Genomic DNA, 19,002 nt, shown 5'->3' with positions numbered 1-19,002 from the left:
GAGGGAAACTGCGTCTCAAAAAACAAACAGAAAACAAAACAAAATCTGAAAAAACCAGATTGCCTTTTCCCCCAGTCTCCTATTGCAGCTTCCTCATAGCATTTCCAGCATCCACTAACAACGTCCTTATCATTGGCTGGGCGCAGTGGCTCATGCCTATAATCCCAGCACTTTGGGAGGCCTAAGCTGGCAGATCACCTGAGGTGAGGAGTTCGAGACCCCTCTGGCCAACATAGTGAAACTGCATCTCTACTAAAAATACAATAATTAGCTGGGTGTGGTGGTGCATGCCTGTCATCCCAGCTACTAGGGAGCCTGAGGCAGGAGAATTGCTTGAACCCGGGAGGTGGAGGCTGCAGTGAGCCAAGATTGCACCACTGCACTCCAGCCTGGGCAACAGGGCGAGACTCTGACTCAAAAAAAAAAAAAAAAAAAACAATTTCCTTATCATTTTTTCAGCTTATGCCCTCCACCTGGTCCTAAAGCCAATGCCACTTGTTTTAGGTTATTTATGGTACCTTCTAGTACCAATTTATATATCAGTTGTTTACTGCTGTGTAACAAACCTTCCCCAAATGCAGTGGCCTTAAATGACAATGATTTAGCTGGGGGTGGTGGCCCGCACCTATAGTCCCAGCTACTTGGGAGACTGAGATAGGAAGATCCCTTGAGCCCAGGAGTTAGGGACCAGCCTGGGCAGCATGGTGAGACTCCAGTTGTAAAAATAAGTAAGTAAATAAATAAATACCATTGATTTGCTCATAGTTCAGTGGGTCAGCAATTGGGGATGGGGATGGCCTCAGCTGGGCAGTTCTCCTTTTGCTGTCACCTGGGGTCACTCATGTGACTGTAGTCAGGTGTCAGGTAGGCTGGGACCAGCTAAGCCTATGGCCTCACTCACATGCCTGGGACTGGTGTTGGCTATCAGCTAGGCCTCTCTCTTCGTATCGTCTCTCGTTCTCAAAGAGGCTAGCCTGGACTTCTTCAGAACAGCAGCATTGTAAAAGGGTAGGAGTAGAACCTGTACAGTGTCTTGAGGCCTAGGCTCAGAAGCCATACAATGCAATTTTTGCTACATTCTATTGGTCAAAGTTAGACACAAGTGTGGTCCACAGGTAGAGACAGGGAAATAGACTTACCTCTCAATGGGAGGAGGGGTAAGGTCATTTTAAAAAGGGGCATATGAACAGGAATGGGAGAGATTATCTCAGTCAAGTTTTCAAACAATCTACTGCAACCATAGTCTTGAACATGATGTTCAAAGCCTGTCTATTCTATTCTGTCACATGAAATATTATTCCTCCTCACATTTTTTCCATTTTAAAAATTGTGGTAATATAAATGTAACAAAATGTACCATACCTCTTCATAGTTATTAAACTACTAATGCATTATTAGTGTAATTAATGCACACCATTGGTAAATGGTGAGTATACCGCTATCTGAGCTTCTTCCATCCCACTCCCTTAGTCAATTATCCATTGGTTGCCAAGGCTAAAAGCATTCAGGCATCAACTTAAAGTGAAAACCCTTCTGCATCTCTCCTTATTCCACGCCTTTCTCATGAAAAGCCAGGAAAAAGGCGAGGTTTGCTGTAGTAAATTCTCCCATAGAGACTCCTGCCATTTTTCCTAAGACTCTAAACACACAAGTCACTGTTTAACTTCCTGGGTATTATATTTTACTGTCTGATGTCTTAGTCATTTCCAGCATCCTGGGAATAAAGTTGAGAGCAGGTAAGAATTATTATCCCTGACATACTCCCAAGCCTGTGGCTTAGTTATAAAGAAAACCAGCCATTCTCTCACTGCTCAGTGTCTCTTCCATTTGAGTTAGACTATGTTGTACTCAAGAACTGCTTCAGGCCAGGTGCGGTGGCTCACGCCTATAATCCCAGCACTTTGGGAGGCCAAGGTGGATGGATCACAAGGTGAGGAGATCGAGACCATCCTGGCCAACATGGAGAAACCCTGTCTCTACTAAAAATACAAAAATTAGCCAGGCGTGGTGGCGGGCGCCTGTGATCCCAGCTACTTGGGAGGCTGAAGCAGGAGAATTGCTTGAACCCGGGAGGCGGAGGTTGCAGTGAGCCAAGATCGTGCCACTGCACTCCAGCCTGGCGACAGAGCGAGACTCCGTCTCAAAAAAAAAAAAAAAAAAAGAACAGAACAGAACTGCTTCAGCATTTCAGGGGTATTCTGATAATTATGAAGTTGCTCAGCCAAGCAACTTTTCGTATTGCTGGTTGACACTGTGAAGCCATTTTCTTAAGGTGTGAAAACAAACTAATTATTATCATTAAAAATATGTATTTAAAAGTCCTTTTTCATACAGATTAAATACCTCAAACCTTAGAAGTGACCAGAAATTAACTAGGAAATTTGGAACATTGTGAGGGAACAATGAAGAAGTTGTCCAATTTGACTATAAATTAAACTGTTTTGCAATTTTCCCCCGAAACAAAAACAACCCCCCCCAAAATACTTTCCACCCCAAACAACTTCAGTAATGCTATTTTTCTTTGCACCCTGGCTGTCCTTGGTCCACATTCCCAGCTGCTTTTTATGTCCCAAATGTCTGTTTACTTCCAGCAGAAACAAAAGGAAACACTGAAGGGCGCCTCTTTCAACATTGACCTTCAGTGAACATTTTGGCTCATTTATTTCGTCCTCTCCTTAAGAACCAACTGGATACTCAAACTCTGTAAAGGGCTGTGGAGGAGGCAACAGGAGCGAGAATCATCTGGGAACAGCCCTGTGCCACTTTAAACAAGCAGTCTTACAACTGTACAAAGCAAAGCAACTTTATTCTTGGTAGTTGTTGAGTTTGCATCTAACATTCCTGGGCTGCAGCTCTCCTGTGTGTATGATGTGTAAGACGCAACGCAGTGAATGAGTCAAGTCTGGACTCAGGAGCCTAAATGCCTGGGTTTGAATCTGGCATCACCACTTGCCAGCTGTGTAACTTTGGGCAAGTTACCTAACTTCTCCTAGGTCTCAGTTTCTTCATTTGTAAAATGGGAATAATAATACACCCTCCCGCTTTGGGATATTGTGAGGACTAACTGATTAGAAGCCTGCTTGCTACTCAGAAATGTTATATGTGTTTAAGAAATTAAGAATAAGGCTGGGTGCAATGGCTTATGCAGCACTTTGGGAGGCAGAGGCAGGAGAATTGCGTGAGCCAGCAGTTCGAGACCAGCCTGGGCAACACGGTGAGAGCTCATCTCTACAAAAAAAAAAAAAAAAAGGAGAAGAAGAAGAAGGAGAAGGAGAAGAAAGAAGAAAGAAGAAGAAGAAGGAGAAGGAGAGGAGGAGGAGGAGGAGGAGAAGGAGAAGGAGAAGAGAAGAAGAAGAAGAAGAAAGAAGAAAGAAGAAGAAGGAGAAGGAGGAGGAGGAGGAGGAGAAGGAGAAGGAGAAGGAGAAGAAGAAGAAAGAAGAAAGAAGAAAGAAGGAAGAAGGAAGAAGAAGAAATAATTTAAAACAGGCCTGGCCTGGTGTCTCAAGCCTGTAATCCCAGCACTTTGGGAGGCCAAGGTGGGCAGATCACTTGAGCTCAGGAGTTCAAGACCAGCCTGGCCAACATAGTGAAACTCCATCTCTACTAAAAATACAAATATCAGCTGGGTATGGTGGCGCGAGCCTGTAATCCTAGCTACTAGGGAGGTTGAGGCCGGAGAATACTTGAACCTCAGAGGCAGAGGTTGCTGTGAGCTGAAATCGTGCCACTCTATTCCAGCCTGGGAGACAGAGTAAAACTCTGTCTCAAAAAAAAAAAAAAAAAAAAAAAAGAATAAATAACAAACTTATTGATGGCTCTGTGCATACAAAAAGAATATTAATGCATTAAAATATTCCATGAACTTGAAGGGGTGTTGTAAGGAGAAGCTCTGTCTTTTCAGTGTCCTTAATGAGAAAAAAAAAAAAAAAACCCTTGTTTTCTGAGGCTTAAGATAGGACTATATAACCATTATAGTAATTATGCAGTATTATTTGTAATATACAGTATTTTAGGACGCTCTTTGAGGAAAGTCTCTATTCCTCTTTTTCCTCAGGCATTCCTACCCTCCTACCCCACTCCTGCGTGAGAGACAGTTTTATTTAGTGCTGAAGCTCGTGGACTTTGGAGGGAGGTAAAGCTCTGTGACTTTTGAGTGGGTTTCAGTTTCTTCATCTTTAAAATGGGTGTGGGGGCCGGGCACGGTGGCTCAAGCCTGTAATCCCAGCACTTGGGGAGGCCGAGACAGGCGGATCACGAGGTCAGGAGATCCAGACCATCCTGGCTAACACTGTGAAACCCCGTCTCTACTAAAAACTACAAAAAACTAGCTGGGCGACGTGGTGGCGCCTGTAGTCCCAGCTACCCGGGAGGCTGAGGCAGGAGAATGGCGTGAACCCGGGAGGTGGAGCTTGCAGTGAGCTGAGATCCGGCCACTGCACTCCAGCCTGGGCGACAGAGCGAGAAGCACTTGGCACTTGGATGAATCAAGATTATTGGTGGGGGGTGGTGGATCATGCCTGTCATTTCAGCTCTTTGGAAGGCTGAGGAGGGTGGATCACTTGAGCCCAGGAGTCCAAGACCAGTCTGGGAAACATAGCAAGGCCTTGTCTTTACAAAAAATACAAAAATTGGCTGGATGTGGTGGCTGGTGCCTGTGGTCCCAGCTAACTCGGGAGGCCGAGGCAGGAGGATTGTTTGAGCCTAGGAGGTCAAGGCTGCAGTGAGCCATGATCGTGCCACTGCACTCCAGCCTGGGTGACAGAGTGAGACCCTGTCTCAAAAAAAATTATTTCTATTGTTATTATTAAAAATATTTCCCCTGATCCCAGATCATATTATCCAGACTAAGGCCCTAGGAAAGTGAGGATTTTATCTGGCTCCTACAAATGTCACCATGACAATCAGCAAGTGATAGTCATTGATAATGTAACAGCAATTAACCCCAACATTTCTGGAAGTTTTTTGGAGGACTAAAGACATAACAAGAAAAATCTTGGCCTGGAATATTCCAGAAGATACATTTTGAGGCCGAAAAAGAGAATTGGAGGAAGTCTGAACTTTCCATATCCAAAAACTTCTTTGGTCAAGAGTCCCATTTTTGGTTCTCCCCTGGAGTCACTGGGAAAATTATCTGCCTTCTTTTGGGTCCTGGTTTCCTCATTTAAAAATGGATCTTATGATATAATGTTTACAGGCAAGAAAACAATTGAAAAAAGAAAGTAAAAATGGAGAGGTTACCTTGAAGATCCTCTTTACCTCTGAGATGCTTGGGGAAGTCCTCAGTTGGAACTGGTTTCAGCCAGGTCATCCATCCATTCACTACCAGAAAGGAAACCAAACAGAGCTGAGATAAGAAATTCCCTTTCAACAAATATCTTGTTATTATGCTGATTTTCAGTCACATAATCAGTCTAAAAGCAAATCCCATCTCAATGGAATTTATAAAAGGATTAGGAAATGGAAAAAAGAGGGATATGTTAGCAAACTCATTTGATTAAATTTAAGCCCATTTCCCTTCATCCTTTACTTTTTTTTTTAACCTAAGAGGGTGGAGAGCACAAACAATTCACTGGCTCTCAGGCTTGTATTTTAGGTTTCTCTATTCAAGGCTGGCTGTGTAACTGACCTGCTTTTAAGGGGCTCATTGCTTTGGTCATAATACTGAAGGAACATAAATAAAGAATCTCTTTAGGTGTGGCCTCGCTTGATGTTTCAACAACAAGAAAAACCTAAGTTAGGGCAGGACACAAAGACTCTTTCAGTCTCAGTCCAGAGAAAGGACACGTGTCACTTGGACTTGCAGTAGAAGCTATGGGCTTGATAGTTAAAGCTGTTTTCTGCTTTGCTGTCTTGTTTTATTTTTGTAGATTACGGCTAGTTCCAAATAATTGAACTGTGTCAAATGAAATTCCACTCAGTCTTTTTTTTTTTTTTTTTTTTTGATGGAGTTTTACTCTGTCGCCCAGGCTGGAGTGCATTGGCATGATCTTGGCTCACTGTAACTTTGTCTCCCTGGTTCGAGTGATTCTCCTGCCTCAGCGTCCAGAGTAGCAGGGGTTACAGGCATGTGCCACCACTCCTGACTGATTTTTTTAATCTTTTTTTTTTTTTTTCGTATTTTTAGTAGAGACGGGGTTTCACCATGTTGGCCAGGCTGGTCTCAACTACCTCAGGTGATCCACCTGCCTAGGCCTCCCAAAGTGCTGGGATTACAGGCGTGAGTCACCACGCCCGGCTGGAATTCCACTCAATTTGATTAGCATGTAGAGGAGTTCTTTTGACTTCTGTTCTCCTAGATTGAGCAGATTAAGTATATTAAACCGTGCTGTTGTCTGTTATAAAATCAAATCTCTGCCTTCAGATTTGGCCCAACTCGGGGTCAGGTTCTCCTGTATGATAGTAAGGGATTTTGAAAGGCACAATGTCTAGGTTTTCATCTTCCACTTTTTGTTTTAACCTTGGAGAATTTGAGGAGGTAGGGCGTTAATTAATTTTACAATGGTACAGACATCTGTGTAGCCCCTCATAATGTTGAAGCACCCTCGCAGCCACAAACTAAATGTATTCTTGTGACAGTTCTCTGAGGCCTGTCCTGTGAGCATCCTTCTTGTTTTATTTTTTTTGAGCCGGGGTCTCACTCTGTCACCCAGGCTCTGGAATGCAGGGGCACCATCATGGCTCACTGCAGCCTTGAACTCCTGGGCTCAAACGATCCTCCTGCCTCAGCCTCCTGAGTAACTGCGACTACAGGTGTGTGGCACCACACCCGGCTCACACTTCTTTTTCTGACAACTTATTTGTGGGTGCTTTATAATTTTCAAACTGCAATTTTAATTCTCCCAGCAAATTTGTAATTTTAGTGTTATCCTCATGATTTAAAAAAGAATAGGCTGGGTGTGGTGGCTCACGCCTATAATCCCAGCGCTTTGGCAACTCAAGGCAGGAAAATTGCTTGAGGCCTAGAGTTGGAGACCAGCCTGGGCCACATAGCGAGACCCTGTCTCTACCAAAAGAAAAAAAAATTGAACACAGCTCCCACTTGAGCCCAGGTGTTGAAGCTGTAGTGAGCCATGATTTTGCCACTGCACTCCAACCTGAGCAACAGAGTAACACCCTGTCTCAAAAAAAGAAAAAAAAAAAAGAATACTTGGAGATTTGCTGTTTCAGTGGCTTCCCTGAGGCTTCCTGCCGGCTAAGGTCTGCCCACTGTGGACCCACTGCTCAACCCCAGCTCACAGGATGATCCCAAGTAGTTCTGGCTCCACATGACGCCAACTCTACCAGCGATCTGCTTCTGAGCCTCTGGACCTCAACTGTACTCTCTACTGTACATTTCCTCACACCCTGCCAAAGAGCTCACCTTAGAATATTTCATCAGCTTGCTTGCCTGCCAGTCTCCCCTCTAAGTTTGTGAACTCAAGGGCAGGGACTGCCTCCCTCTTTGCTTCTCTAATGCCCAGAATAGTGCCTGACACGTATAGGCACTTGGTAAGTGTTTGTCAATGAGCAAATCAATAAGTTCACCTCACTAGGCAGATTCCAAAGCTTATAAAATATTTTACAGATACTACAATTTTTGTATTTAAATGTTTTGGTATAAATTAGCATTTTGACTATTCCTGATAAGGAGAATTAAAACCATTCATATTTCCTTAGACAATGTTGTCCATTCACTCCCATCTAAGTCTCAGAATCTTATCAATGAACAAATATTTGAGTATCTACCATGTTCAAGGCACTGTGCTAGGCTCTGCAGACAAATCAAAGAAACACAAGAGGTGAACCCTTCTCTTGAATAATTTACAGCTTTATGGCAGGACTGACTATTCTTTATCCACTCAAAGGTCTTTCCGTGGAGTTTAGAGTACAAATAATAGTCATGGGTTGAGAAGAACCATGAGAGTGCACACGAAGAAGGTTTGCAGAACGCCATCAAATTGTCCATTTAGAGCCTTCTATTTCAAGACCCTCAACTATGGCTGGTTAGGGAGATGAGCATAATCTTTAGAAGTTAATTCTCCAGATAAATAAAAGGGACACTGCAGAAGCTTACATGTTACAAAATGCAGGAGACAAGGAAGTGTGTGGCATAGTAACCCTTTCATCTTCAAGGCGAGAAAAATATGGCATGGTCCAAGACAAACAAGCTATAAATTTCAGGCTTGAGCCCCAACAGAGCTGCCTCCTAAATACGGCCCAAATCAAGGCTGTCAGGACTGAGTCACTCGCAAGTCACACAACATGAAAGAGGAGATCTCTGCAGCCAGTATCAGCCCTCAAGCTCCCAAGGGCTGGTCCTGTCTCTCCCAATCCAACTTAAACTCTCAGGGCTCCAGCATCGGAAAGTGACAAAGTAGAAAATTTGCAGAGGCAGCCAAGAGCACCTTACAAGCCAGGGGGAATGGGGTCCTCTTGGAGCCAGAACTGTTAGTTGTAAAACTCTCAGAGCCAGACAGAGGGAAGGGACCAGATTTCTTTGGGGTTCTGTTGTTTATACTTAAGTGTTTGTACTTAGAAGACCACAATCGGCCCATAAAGGCCTTGTCATTAGAGATTATAAAGAGAATTACTTTGGTGTAGCCAGACACATCTTCTGTTTTTCTTTATTTTCTGTTGAATGTCTTAACTTTTCTATTTGAACAGTGTCAGAAATTGCTTGTATGGTTCTGCAGGCTCTGCCCTTATATGTATTTTAAACAGTGACAGCCAGCATTTACTAAACGCTTATTACTGCCAAGCACTGTTCTAAATGCAACAACTGTGGAGGTGGGCACTATTATTATGACTATTGCAATTCCCATTTTATAGATGGGAAAACTGAGACAAAGAGAAATTGAATACAGCTGGTAAGCAGTGAAGTTGAGATTTGAACCCAAGTTCATGTCTCCAGAATCTGCCAACGTAACCTCTAAGTTCTGATGGCTCTCAACAGCACAGCTGGGGCAGTTTCTTATGCATAACAAAGAGAAAACTAAACCATGCAGTAGACAATTCTTTCTGAAGCTATACTTGGATACTCAGATTCTGAGGACACAAAGCCAAAATAGATTAGTGGGCCAGTTCTGATCCTGCCTGTCACCATCCAAGATCTCAGAGGGAAGAGGGCAGTCTGTTCTCCCAACCTCATGATCCCAGTTGCAACTTGCTTGGCACAGTCATGGAAGAATGGAGCCTACTCCGAGAGGGACTGAAAGGGCACAGGGGTGTTGTGTGGTGGTGGGGAGTAGAGGCAACTGAGGTGTCAAATGCTCTCAGAAGAGATAAGCCAGCACTGGTTGGCATAAGCTATGGAATTCTGTCCAGCGTTTAGAAGCAAGGAATTTGAAATAGATACACCAGCATATATTCAAAAAGCATATGGCTGGGTGCAATGAATCATGCCTGTAATCCTAGCACTTTGAGAGGCCAAGGTGGGAGGATCGCTTGAGGTCAGGAGTTTGAGGCCAGGCTGGGCAACATAGCAAAATCTCGTCTCAACAAAAAAATTTTTTAAGAAGTTAGCTGGGTGTCCTGGTACATGATCGTAGTCCTAGCTACTTGGGATTCTGAGGTGAGAAGATTGGTAGAGCCCAGGAGTTTAAGGCAGCTGTGAGCCATGATTGCTCCAGTGCACTCTCTCCTGGGCTGCAGAGTGAGACCCTGTCTCTAAATTGAAAAGGAAAAAAAAAAAAAAAAAAGGGGAGCCAGGTGTGGTGGCTCATGCCTGTAATCCCAGCACTTTGGGAGACCAAGGCTGGAGGATGGCTTGAGCCCAGGTGTCCCAGACCAGCTTGGGCAACATGGTGAAACCCTGTTTCTACAAAAAAAAAAAAAAAAAAAAAAATTAGCCAGGCCTGGTGGTGCATGCCTGTAGTCCCAGCTACTCAGAAGGCTGAGGTGGGAGGATAGCTTGACCCCAGGAGGTTGAGGCTACAGTGAACCAAGATCATGCCACTGCACTCCAGAGTGCAGACTGAGAGCAAGACCCTGTTTAAAAAAAAAAAAAAAAGTGCAGCAAAGGAAAAAGTATAGGGTACTATGAAATCATTTAAGAAGTTCTGGTCAGGCATGGTGGTTCATGCCTGTAATCCCAACACTTTGGGAGGCCAAGCTGGGTAGATCATGAAGTCAGGAGATCGAGACCATCCTGGCCAATATGGTGAAACCCCGTGTCTACTAAACATACAAAAATTAGCCGGGAGTGATGGCATGTGCCTGTAGTCCCAGCTACTCAGGAGGCTGAGGCAGGAGAATCGCCTGAAGGAGGTGGAGGTTGCAGATCGCGCCACTGCACTCCAGCCTGGGTGACAGAGGAAGACTCCATCACAAAAAACAAAAAGAAGTTCTGAGCTTACTCTGTTACTCTGGAGCCTTTACAGCTGTTAAGCTACTAAATAACTGAAAGTTAAGTTAGGGAGCCCAACCATGAACACTTAAGTAGCAGTGGCGTCCTTAACAGTGGGAGTGAGGATACCAGGAAGCAAATGCGCGCTGAGAGGCGGCCAGGTCAGAGGTCTCTGAACAGAGAGCTGATGGAGGTGAAGAAGTAAGCGGGGTGCAGGGCTGGAGTGCCCAACACAGGAATACAAAGGATCTGTCCTGGGTCCACAGAGAAAGAGGTCTATGGGGTGCCCAGGCTTGCCCCATTTCTTCTCTCTCTCCCTTGCTCCCTCCCTTTTCTTTCTCCTCTTCCTCCCTTCCTCCCTTCTTGATAGTTCCTTCTCGACAGGAGTTTTGCCCAGTCTGGTCTCAGACTCCTGGCCTCAAGTGATCTTCTTGCCTCAAGCTCCCAGGCAGCTGGGATTCAGGCATCCCGCTACGCCCATGCCCCACTTTCCGATAAACATGGCCGTCTCATCCCCCACCTCCACACTCACTGCTAGAGATACTGCTCTACTGCCCCAGACTGAGGTGGTCCCTGGTTATTTTCAGTGGATCTCCATTAGCCAAGATGTTATCAAAATTTTCTTCCTGTAATTTATATTGGACCGAAATAGGAGTTTGCTTTCATTTTCCACATATAAAACGATCATACTGTATTTTTCAAGCTACACCCACCCCTCCCCGGAAATTCTGAACCTCCTCAACCCCACCCCACCTACCCCCAGCTGTGGGTCCTGATTTCCCCTGGACCATTGGTTGCAAAATAAGTAGTATGGATGGGTGGGTGGAGGAGATAAGATCCTCTGGGAGGTAGGTTAGAGCCAGATAACAGAGGGCCTTAAATGTTGCCTCAGTGGCTGGGCGTGGTGGCGCGAGCCTATATTCACAACAGTTTGGGAGGGCAGGGTGGGAGGATCACTTGAGCCCAGAAGGTTGAGGCTGCAGTGAGCCATGTTTGTGCCACTGCACTCCAGCCTGGGTGACAGAGCAAAACCCTGTCTCAAAAAAAAAAAATAAAAAATAAATAAATAAATAAATAAATAAATAAAATGTTGCCATGGTAACCACCCTCACCTGAGGCACACATTCTTCTTATATGAGGTGGGTAAAGGAGGGTCATTTAGGATGGCACAGGAGTGAAGTGAGCACACCTCCAGGGGACCCTTTGCAGCTCGGTTCTTGTTGGGTGGGGAAAAGGTGGTCTGATTTAGGAAAAAACTTGCTTTGGTCAACCCAGAGACTGAAGAGATGGGTTTTCCATGAGATCTGTCTGTGAGCCCAGTGGCTTTTCTTACCCTAGAAAAACCAGGAGAAAAGGATCTTTCCCATACTGCAGGCTCCCTCAATTTCACTCCTGTAGGAGGAGCTGATACATGGTTTTTAGTTCTAACTTGGTATCTGCAGGTAGTGCTGGGGGGACAGAGGTGGGAGTACCTCTGTAAGCCATTTTCATATTACAAATGGCAAAACAAAATTAATGCATTGACCTGAAATAAGAATGCATGAGTTGGCCGGGCGCGGTGGCTCAAGCCTGTAATCCCAGCACTTTGGGAGGCCGAGACGGGTGGATCACGAGGTCAGGAGATCGAGACCATCCTGGCTAACACCGTGAAACCCCGTCTCTACTAAAAATACAAAAACTAGCTGGGCGAGGTGGCGGGCGCCTGTAGTCCCAGCTACTCGGGAGGCTGAGGCAGGAGAATGGCGTAAACCCGGGAGGTGGAGCTTGCAGTGAGCTGAGATCTGGCCACTGCACTCCAGTCCGGGAGACAGAGCGAGACTCCGCCTCAAAAAAAAAAAAAAAGAATGCATGAGTTATAGAAACTCAGGGCTGGGTGCAGTGGCTCACACCTGTAATCCCAGCACTTTGGGAGGCCGAGGCGGGCAGATCACCTGAGGTCAGGAGTTCAAGACCAGCCTGGCCAACATGGCAAAACTCTGTGTCTACTAAAAATACAAAAATTAGCCGAGTGTGGTGGCAAGTGCCTGTATTCCCAGCTACTCAGGTGGTGGTGGTGCACACCTGTAATCCCAGCTACTCAGGAGGCTGAGGTGGGAGAATTGCTTGAATCTGTGAGGTGGAGGTTGCAGTGAGCCGAGATCACGTCACTGCACTCTAGTCCCTGGGTGATGAGTGAGACTCTGTCTCAAAAAAAAGAAAGAAAAGAGAGATAGAGAAAGAAAGAAAAGAAGAGAAAAGAAAGAGAGAGGAGAAAGAAAGAAAGAAAGAGACAGAGAGGAAAGAAAAAGAAAGAGAAAGAGAGAGAGAAAGAAAGAAAGAAAGAAGGAAACAAAACTTGGTTATTTGCTTTGGGTTTGAATTGTATCTACCCAATATAGTGACACTGGTCATCTATGCTGATTTCAAAGATGTATTACTTAAATTCAGTTTATACTGGGCACAGTGGCTCCCGCCTATGGTTCCAGCTACTTGGGAAGCTGAAGTAGGGGAATTGCCTTGAGGCCAGGAGTTCAAACCAGCCTGGGCAACACAGTAAGACCCCATCTCTAAATTTTTTTTTTTTATTTAAAAAACAATAAAAAATAGTTTGTTTAGTGGACAGGATCTTTCGGTACATTAAGTCCACGGATTAACAATAATATTGATAATAATAATGATAAGTAGTCAGTCCCCTTTTCTAAAAGGCTTGATTAAGAGGAGAACCAAGTTCACATGGGAGAGTGGCATAAGCCTGGCAAAGCTGCCTTCTACCCAGGGAAGCACCACTGTCAAGGTCATGGAGTCTGGGAGAAAAGAAGGCGAGGCAGTGGTGCTCTGTCACTTGTCTCTAATTGTTGCTGAGTGGCAGCCATCAGTTACAGTTAACCTTTGGAACACATCCTGTGTCTCCATCAGGCTTTCTATCCAAATTTGGCATTAGTTGGTACCTGTCTGCTGATACACAAGCAGTACTGTGTTTACAAGGAGCGTGAAACCCACTTCCCTATCCCTGCCCCCTACTCCTCTCCCAACTCAGAGAAACCACATTCAGCTTAGCCCTGTGCAGGAGTTAGCCTTTAATCTCATTAAATTTCAATGATAGGAAAGACTTTCTTCATCCACCCAGTTTCCCATCCATTCATTCAACACATCTCCATTGTGCAAGGTATTGTGGAGAATGTGTGGGCTTCCGTCTCTGAGCCCAAGGTCTATGAAGTTGAAGTTAGCAATACCAGGCCACCGAGAGTAGTGGGGATAATGATTGACACCATGACAGTTTCAATGATGAACTGTAATTAGCCATTGTTTGGGGGAGGCTGGTGGTTAGAAGCCTCCTGAGTCTGTCGGCTAGGAGAGGAGCCAGGCAGGTATGGTGCTCAAAGGAGACAAAGGCTGAGCAGGGCTGTAACCAGGACAGAGTAAAGAAGCAGTATGCCTGGGTGTGATGGCTCATGCCTACAGTCCTAGCACTTTAGGAGGCCAAGGCAGGAGGATCACTTGAGCCCAGGAATCCAAGGGCCCTTCAACACTTAGCCTTCATCCTGTAAAACCCCCAAAATACAAAAATGAGCTGGGCATGGTGGTACACATCTGTGGTCGCAGCTACTAGGGAGGCTGAGGTGGGAGAACTGTTTGAGTCCAGGAGGCAGAGGTTGCAGTGAGCTGAGATCGTGCCACTGTACTCCAGCCGGGGTGACAGAGCCAGACCCTGTCTCAAAAAGAGGAAGAAGAAGGAGAAGGAGAAGCAACATGATCATGCTCAGCTACTCCAAGGGGTGGACCTTCCTACAGCTTCTGCTTATACACCTGAATAGGGGTATCCTCCCATCTCCTTTCAAGAAATGGATCAAGCATGGATCAGGAGTGCATGGCATCCTTATGCACTTTGGTTTTCTGTGCTGTGGATGTCTCAGCTGGTCATATTTGGGGGCCAGAGATCCAAGGGCCCTTCAACATTTAGCCTTCATCCCCTACAACCCCCAGCGTCTGGGAAATTGAGCTCCTGACAGGTGCTGCCTGCCAACGGAGCAGTTGCCTGGGCTGCTGGGATAGTCAGAGGTGGGGTTCCTGGTGTCAGCTAACCTCAGTGCTTTCTAGGAGGCAGTGAGTGAAAGTAAGTGTACTTGACTGAGCACAACTCCCTGGGTTCTCTCAGCCTTAGCCAATGGGCCAGCCAACCGGAGGCCTATAGACATGTGCTGCTCTTGGGTGAGCAGGAAGGAAAACAGGGGCCCCATTGAGCACCTCCCAAGCTTGCTCCTGCTTTGGCACCTAAAATAGTCAATTTTAGCTGATCAGGTTCATTTCGCAACTCGGTTATGTGATTCCCAAGCATTACCTCTTATCTCAAAACAGAGGTGTGAAAACAGAACCGACTTGGCACAGACTGGCTGCCTGAAGGAGGGTCTTTGTGTGAGGCTCTCTACTTGTATGGTGGAAAAGAACACACAATGCTGGCCCATATCTCCCCCACTTCCATTCATTTGTCTGAGACCAGACCCTGCCTTACCCACATTACAAAGTATCTCTGGCCCCTGTAGAGAGAAGAGATAGCACTTGTGCCACTATGTGGGAGGCTTTGGCCTCTGCCTGGGGTGAATCTGCAGCCCCACACGAACAACTCAAATAGCTCGTGGATGTTTCCAAAATGTGTAGTGAGGCTTATTGCACAAATATGCAGGTGGCACCATGGCCCTGCCCTCTTGGGAGAGAGAAGCAAGATGGCGCCATGCCAGCAGCCTCACAAAGTGGCGTTGTTACCTCTCCTTTAGATGTTCCTGTGTGGCTTCACTGGCGCAGAGGAGGATCTGTTTAAGCCGACTGGCTCGTATTGATCCTTCTGGGGGAGGGGAACGACAATGCTGGCCTCTGTGAGTCTCTGGAGCATGCTGGAAGTGCTCGGCCCACCCCAGAGGGTGTCCTGTGATCCGTCTTGGTTGGTGTGATACTGAATTACACCCCTGGAGGGTGAGCTCATTCCTGGGCTCAGAAAACAAGCTTCTGACGAGGATTGGGGTAGAGGAAAATCTCCAGGTATCGGGTTCTTTGAGAAGCCCATTGTCTCCTTGAAGTGAGTTGAGGGCACTGTTTTCTCAGAGTTGGGTCTCTGCAAAACGGGGAAGTCCACAGGCTCATTTAAAATATACATGAAATGTCTCCAGGGATATGTTAGAAAAAAATTTTGAAATCTACTTAACAGTGAAATCTGTGGGGTTTAAATATATCTTTTCCCCAAATCCTTTAAATCATAGTTATGATCTCTTATTTTGAAACACTTCAGCTGTCATTTTGCTGTAGCTTTTGTTTTTCCCCTTCAGAAAGACTGTGGGCATTTTGGGCCCTGTGTCCTGTTAAAGAGGTTATGAACTGAGTAAAGGAAAGCAGAGAGGGCCGTCTGCTAGATCAGGAAACAGGGCCCAGGACAGAGAGGGCCTTGGGAGCAAATGCCCTGCAGGGCCTGAATTGCCAAGTCAGACTTGTGTCTCCTAGGGATCATCCTCACCCCAAGGCAGAGCCGTAGCGTGTGCTCCCTGTCACCTTCTTACAATACTTTCTTCTCAGCAGACTGAGGGATCTACTGTAACTCTTCCCTGACCTGGCTTCACCAGTACATGACATTAGCAAAATCAGTCTATTCTCAAGTGACCTTCAATAAACTTTTTTTTTTTTTTTTAAATAGAGATAGGGTCTTGCTATGTTGTCCAGGCTGGTCTTGAACTCTTGGGCTCAAGCAATCCGCCCACCTTGGCCTCCCCAAATGCTGGGATTACAGGCATGAGACACCATGCCTCTTTATCCCCACATCTCTACCTGCTCCAGCCTCACTTCCTGGTAGAATAAGGCACAGAATCCACACCATCCTTCTGCCTTGAACATTCTCCAATTTGGCTTCAGAAACTCTTGCTGAGTCCCTATACGCAGAACCCTGGGACAACTTAGGCTACATCCTTTTCTCTAGTCAGCTTCCTTTCAAAGCATTCTCCACCCTGTAGCCAGAGCGAGTTTTCTAAAATGAAAATCTGCCTGTCATTCCCCAGCTTAAAGGATTTTAATAGTTTTGTAGAGTTTATGAGAAAAAGTATAAAGCCCTTTGTGTGGCATTCAGAGTCCTTGAAGATCTGGCACCTTCTTCCCTCTCTCTCTCTTTCCTTATCGTGTGCACACCAAGTTTCTTCCAGCCAGATCTGCTCCATGTTTCTGGCTGGCTTTCCACTCTCCCTGGGCCCTGCACAAGTGTCCTACTGTGCCCAGTCTCTGCCTCTTCTTCCAGGCTGTGAACAAGCAGGGGGATGTCTTATTTGACTTCCTATCCCCGGAACTTCACCAAATACAGGTGACAAAATACAGGGGCTTGGAAATTGTTTGCTGTGTCATTTTTAACTGGAATCTTTCCTAATATGTATTATGTACCTTTTTAAACAAAGTGAACTCAACAAAATGTAATTTGTTTGGCCGGCTCAGTTGTTTTCCTGCATAGACTGTGCTAGATTACAATTGTATCCGAATACCGTGTAGTCCTCATGTTCCAGACTTGGGAAGGAAAGGAACACATATTTAGAGGGTGATTTTGTATTAACTAACAGCTTTTACAAATGAGTTGGACCAAATGTTTCCACTTCTAGGCCCTATATTATGGAAATGAAATGTTTGAGATCAAAATACTGGAACTAACGGTTAAAAGGCCCAGCCACATTGATAACGCCCAAAACTATACAGCTGTTATCAAGGGGAGAGTAGATTTGTATTTCTTTTCTTTTTCTTTTTCTTTCTTTCTTTTCTTTTCTTTCTTTCTTTCTTTTTTTTTTTTAAGAGACAGGGTCTTTCTTGTTGGCCAGGCTGGAGTGCAGTGGTGCAATTCTAGCTCACTGTAGCCTTGAAATCCTGGGCTCAGGGGATCCTCCGCTTGAGCCTCCCAAGTAGCTGGGACTACAGCCATGAGCCATCATCCCCAGCTAATTATTTTAATTTTTGTAGAGATAGCATCTCGCTTTGCTGCCCAGGCTTGTCTCAAACTTCTGGGCTCAAGCCATCCTTCTGCCTTGGCCTGCTACAGTGCTGGGATTACAGGTATGAGCTGCCATGGCATGCTTGGCCAATTTGGGTTTTTGTCATGTAGGATGTCTATGGTATCAAGTGGTGAAGAAAGTGAATTGGAGAAAAATTGAACAGTAGCGTCCTCAAACATTCACACGCAATTTTTTTTGTATGTATAGAGAAATATTTGGAAGGTTATGCATGAAATGGAAGGCCATGTCCATTCCTGGGACTGGGTTATAGAAAAGAGTGGGAGGAATTGTTGATTTTTACATATTTTTCTGGAGTGGCCTCAGTGCTGAATTACAATGAGGTTCAATGAGGGGAGCATAGGATTAGGGTCAGTGACCTCAAAGCTTTAACATTTTTTTTTCTCTTTCTTTCTTTCTCTCCTTCCTTCCCTTCCCTTCCCTTCCCTTCCCTTCCTTTCCCTTCCCTTCCCTTCCCTTCCCTTCCTTCCTTCCTTCCTTCCTTCCTTCCTTCCTTCCCTCCCTCCCTCCCTCCCTCCTTTCTTTCTTTCTTTCTTTCTTTCTTTCTTTCTCTTTCTTTCTTCCGTCTTGCTTTGTCACCCAGGTTGGAGTGCAGTGGTACAGTCTCAGCTCACTGCAACTTCCACCTCCCAGGTTCAAGTGATTCTCCTGCCATAGCCTCCCAAGTGGCTGGGATTACAGGCATGTGCCACCAAGATAAAGATCTTGTATTTAGTAGAGATGAGGTTTCACCATGTTGGTCAGGCTGGTCTCGAACGCCTGACCTCAGGTGATCCACCTGCCTTGGCCTCCCAAAGGGCTGGGATTACAGGCATGAGCCACCACGCCAGGCCAAAGCTCTAACATTATTAGCACTGGCATGGTTGGTTTTTCTTTCCGCCTTCTGCCTGTTTTCTGTTTGCCAGAGGCCAATGTTCGGGCTTCTACAGACCCTTCTTAGGGCTACTTGCGTTTAAATAGGGGATCCTGGGACATGGACAAGTTTTCCCAAGAACCCAGGTCATGACTTGCCAGTGGTGAAGGAGACTCTTTTGGTCAAGCGACTTCCCTGAAATTGCCCATGGGGTTGGGCCCGCATGGGTCCGAGTTTCCACAGCTCTCAGCTGAGGTATGGTGAGTCCTGCAGCAGCAGCACTTTGCCCCATCGATTATGCCGTTGGAAAGTAAGCCTGGGTTAGGGTTCAAGTGCAGATGTGCAATGGGGAGGAGGTGGAGGAACAATATAAATGCTAATAGCCACCATTTACTCAGTGTTTATTGTGTCAGCACTGGGCAAAGTACTTTACAAACATTCCCACATGTGACTGATGATTAAGTTATCTCTGTATAAACTATAGGTTTATTTTATTCTCTTTATTTTTTCCCCTGACTTGAAACTTTAAGCTTGCAGATGGTAAGTGATGAGGGCAGGATTTGAACCCAGGGAGTGGAGAGTGAGCAAACAGTCTAGTTACTATAGTCACATCACACGGGAGACTCATATTTGAAGATGCCTCCAACAGCATAACCAGAGCAAAGCGCTGCTCCCAGGTCCACCGCACTTCAACCAAGAGGTGTTCAAACTCAGACCCACACTGGCCACCCTTCACCATTGGCAAGCCATGACTTAGGTTTCTGGAAAACCTTGCCCATTTTCTAGGAACCCCTATTTAAAGAACACAAAGGGACAGTGTC

General features: G+C 45.6%; 1 long non-coding RNA gene across 1 annotated transcript in view; it reads left to right on the top strand.

Moving 5' to 3' along the window:
- The first annotated feature begins 673 nt into the window (after positions 1-673).
- The window catches only part of LOC117063858, a 43,973-nt gene continuing 25,644 nt past the window's right edge, over positions 674-19,002 (top strand). The window contains exon 1 of the long non-coding RNA XR_004429127.1: positions 674-728. This is a non-coding gene — a long non-coding RNA (uncharacterized LOC117063858). The remainder of the gene's footprint in view (positions 729-19,002) is intronic.

The sequence above is a fragment of the Trachypithecus francoisi genome, unplaced genomic scaffold (assembly GCF_009764315.1).
Source record: "Trachypithecus francoisi isolate TF-2019V2 unplaced genomic scaffold, Tfra_2.0 Lachesis_group19, whole genome shotgun sequence".
In the NCBI taxonomy this organism is placed as follows: domain Eukaryota; kingdom Metazoa; phylum Chordata; class Mammalia; order Primates; family Cercopithecidae; genus Trachypithecus; species Trachypithecus francoisi.
The sequence above is the reverse complement of the archived record's forward strand: the minus strand, read 5'-3'. Positions and strand labels throughout refer to the sequence as shown.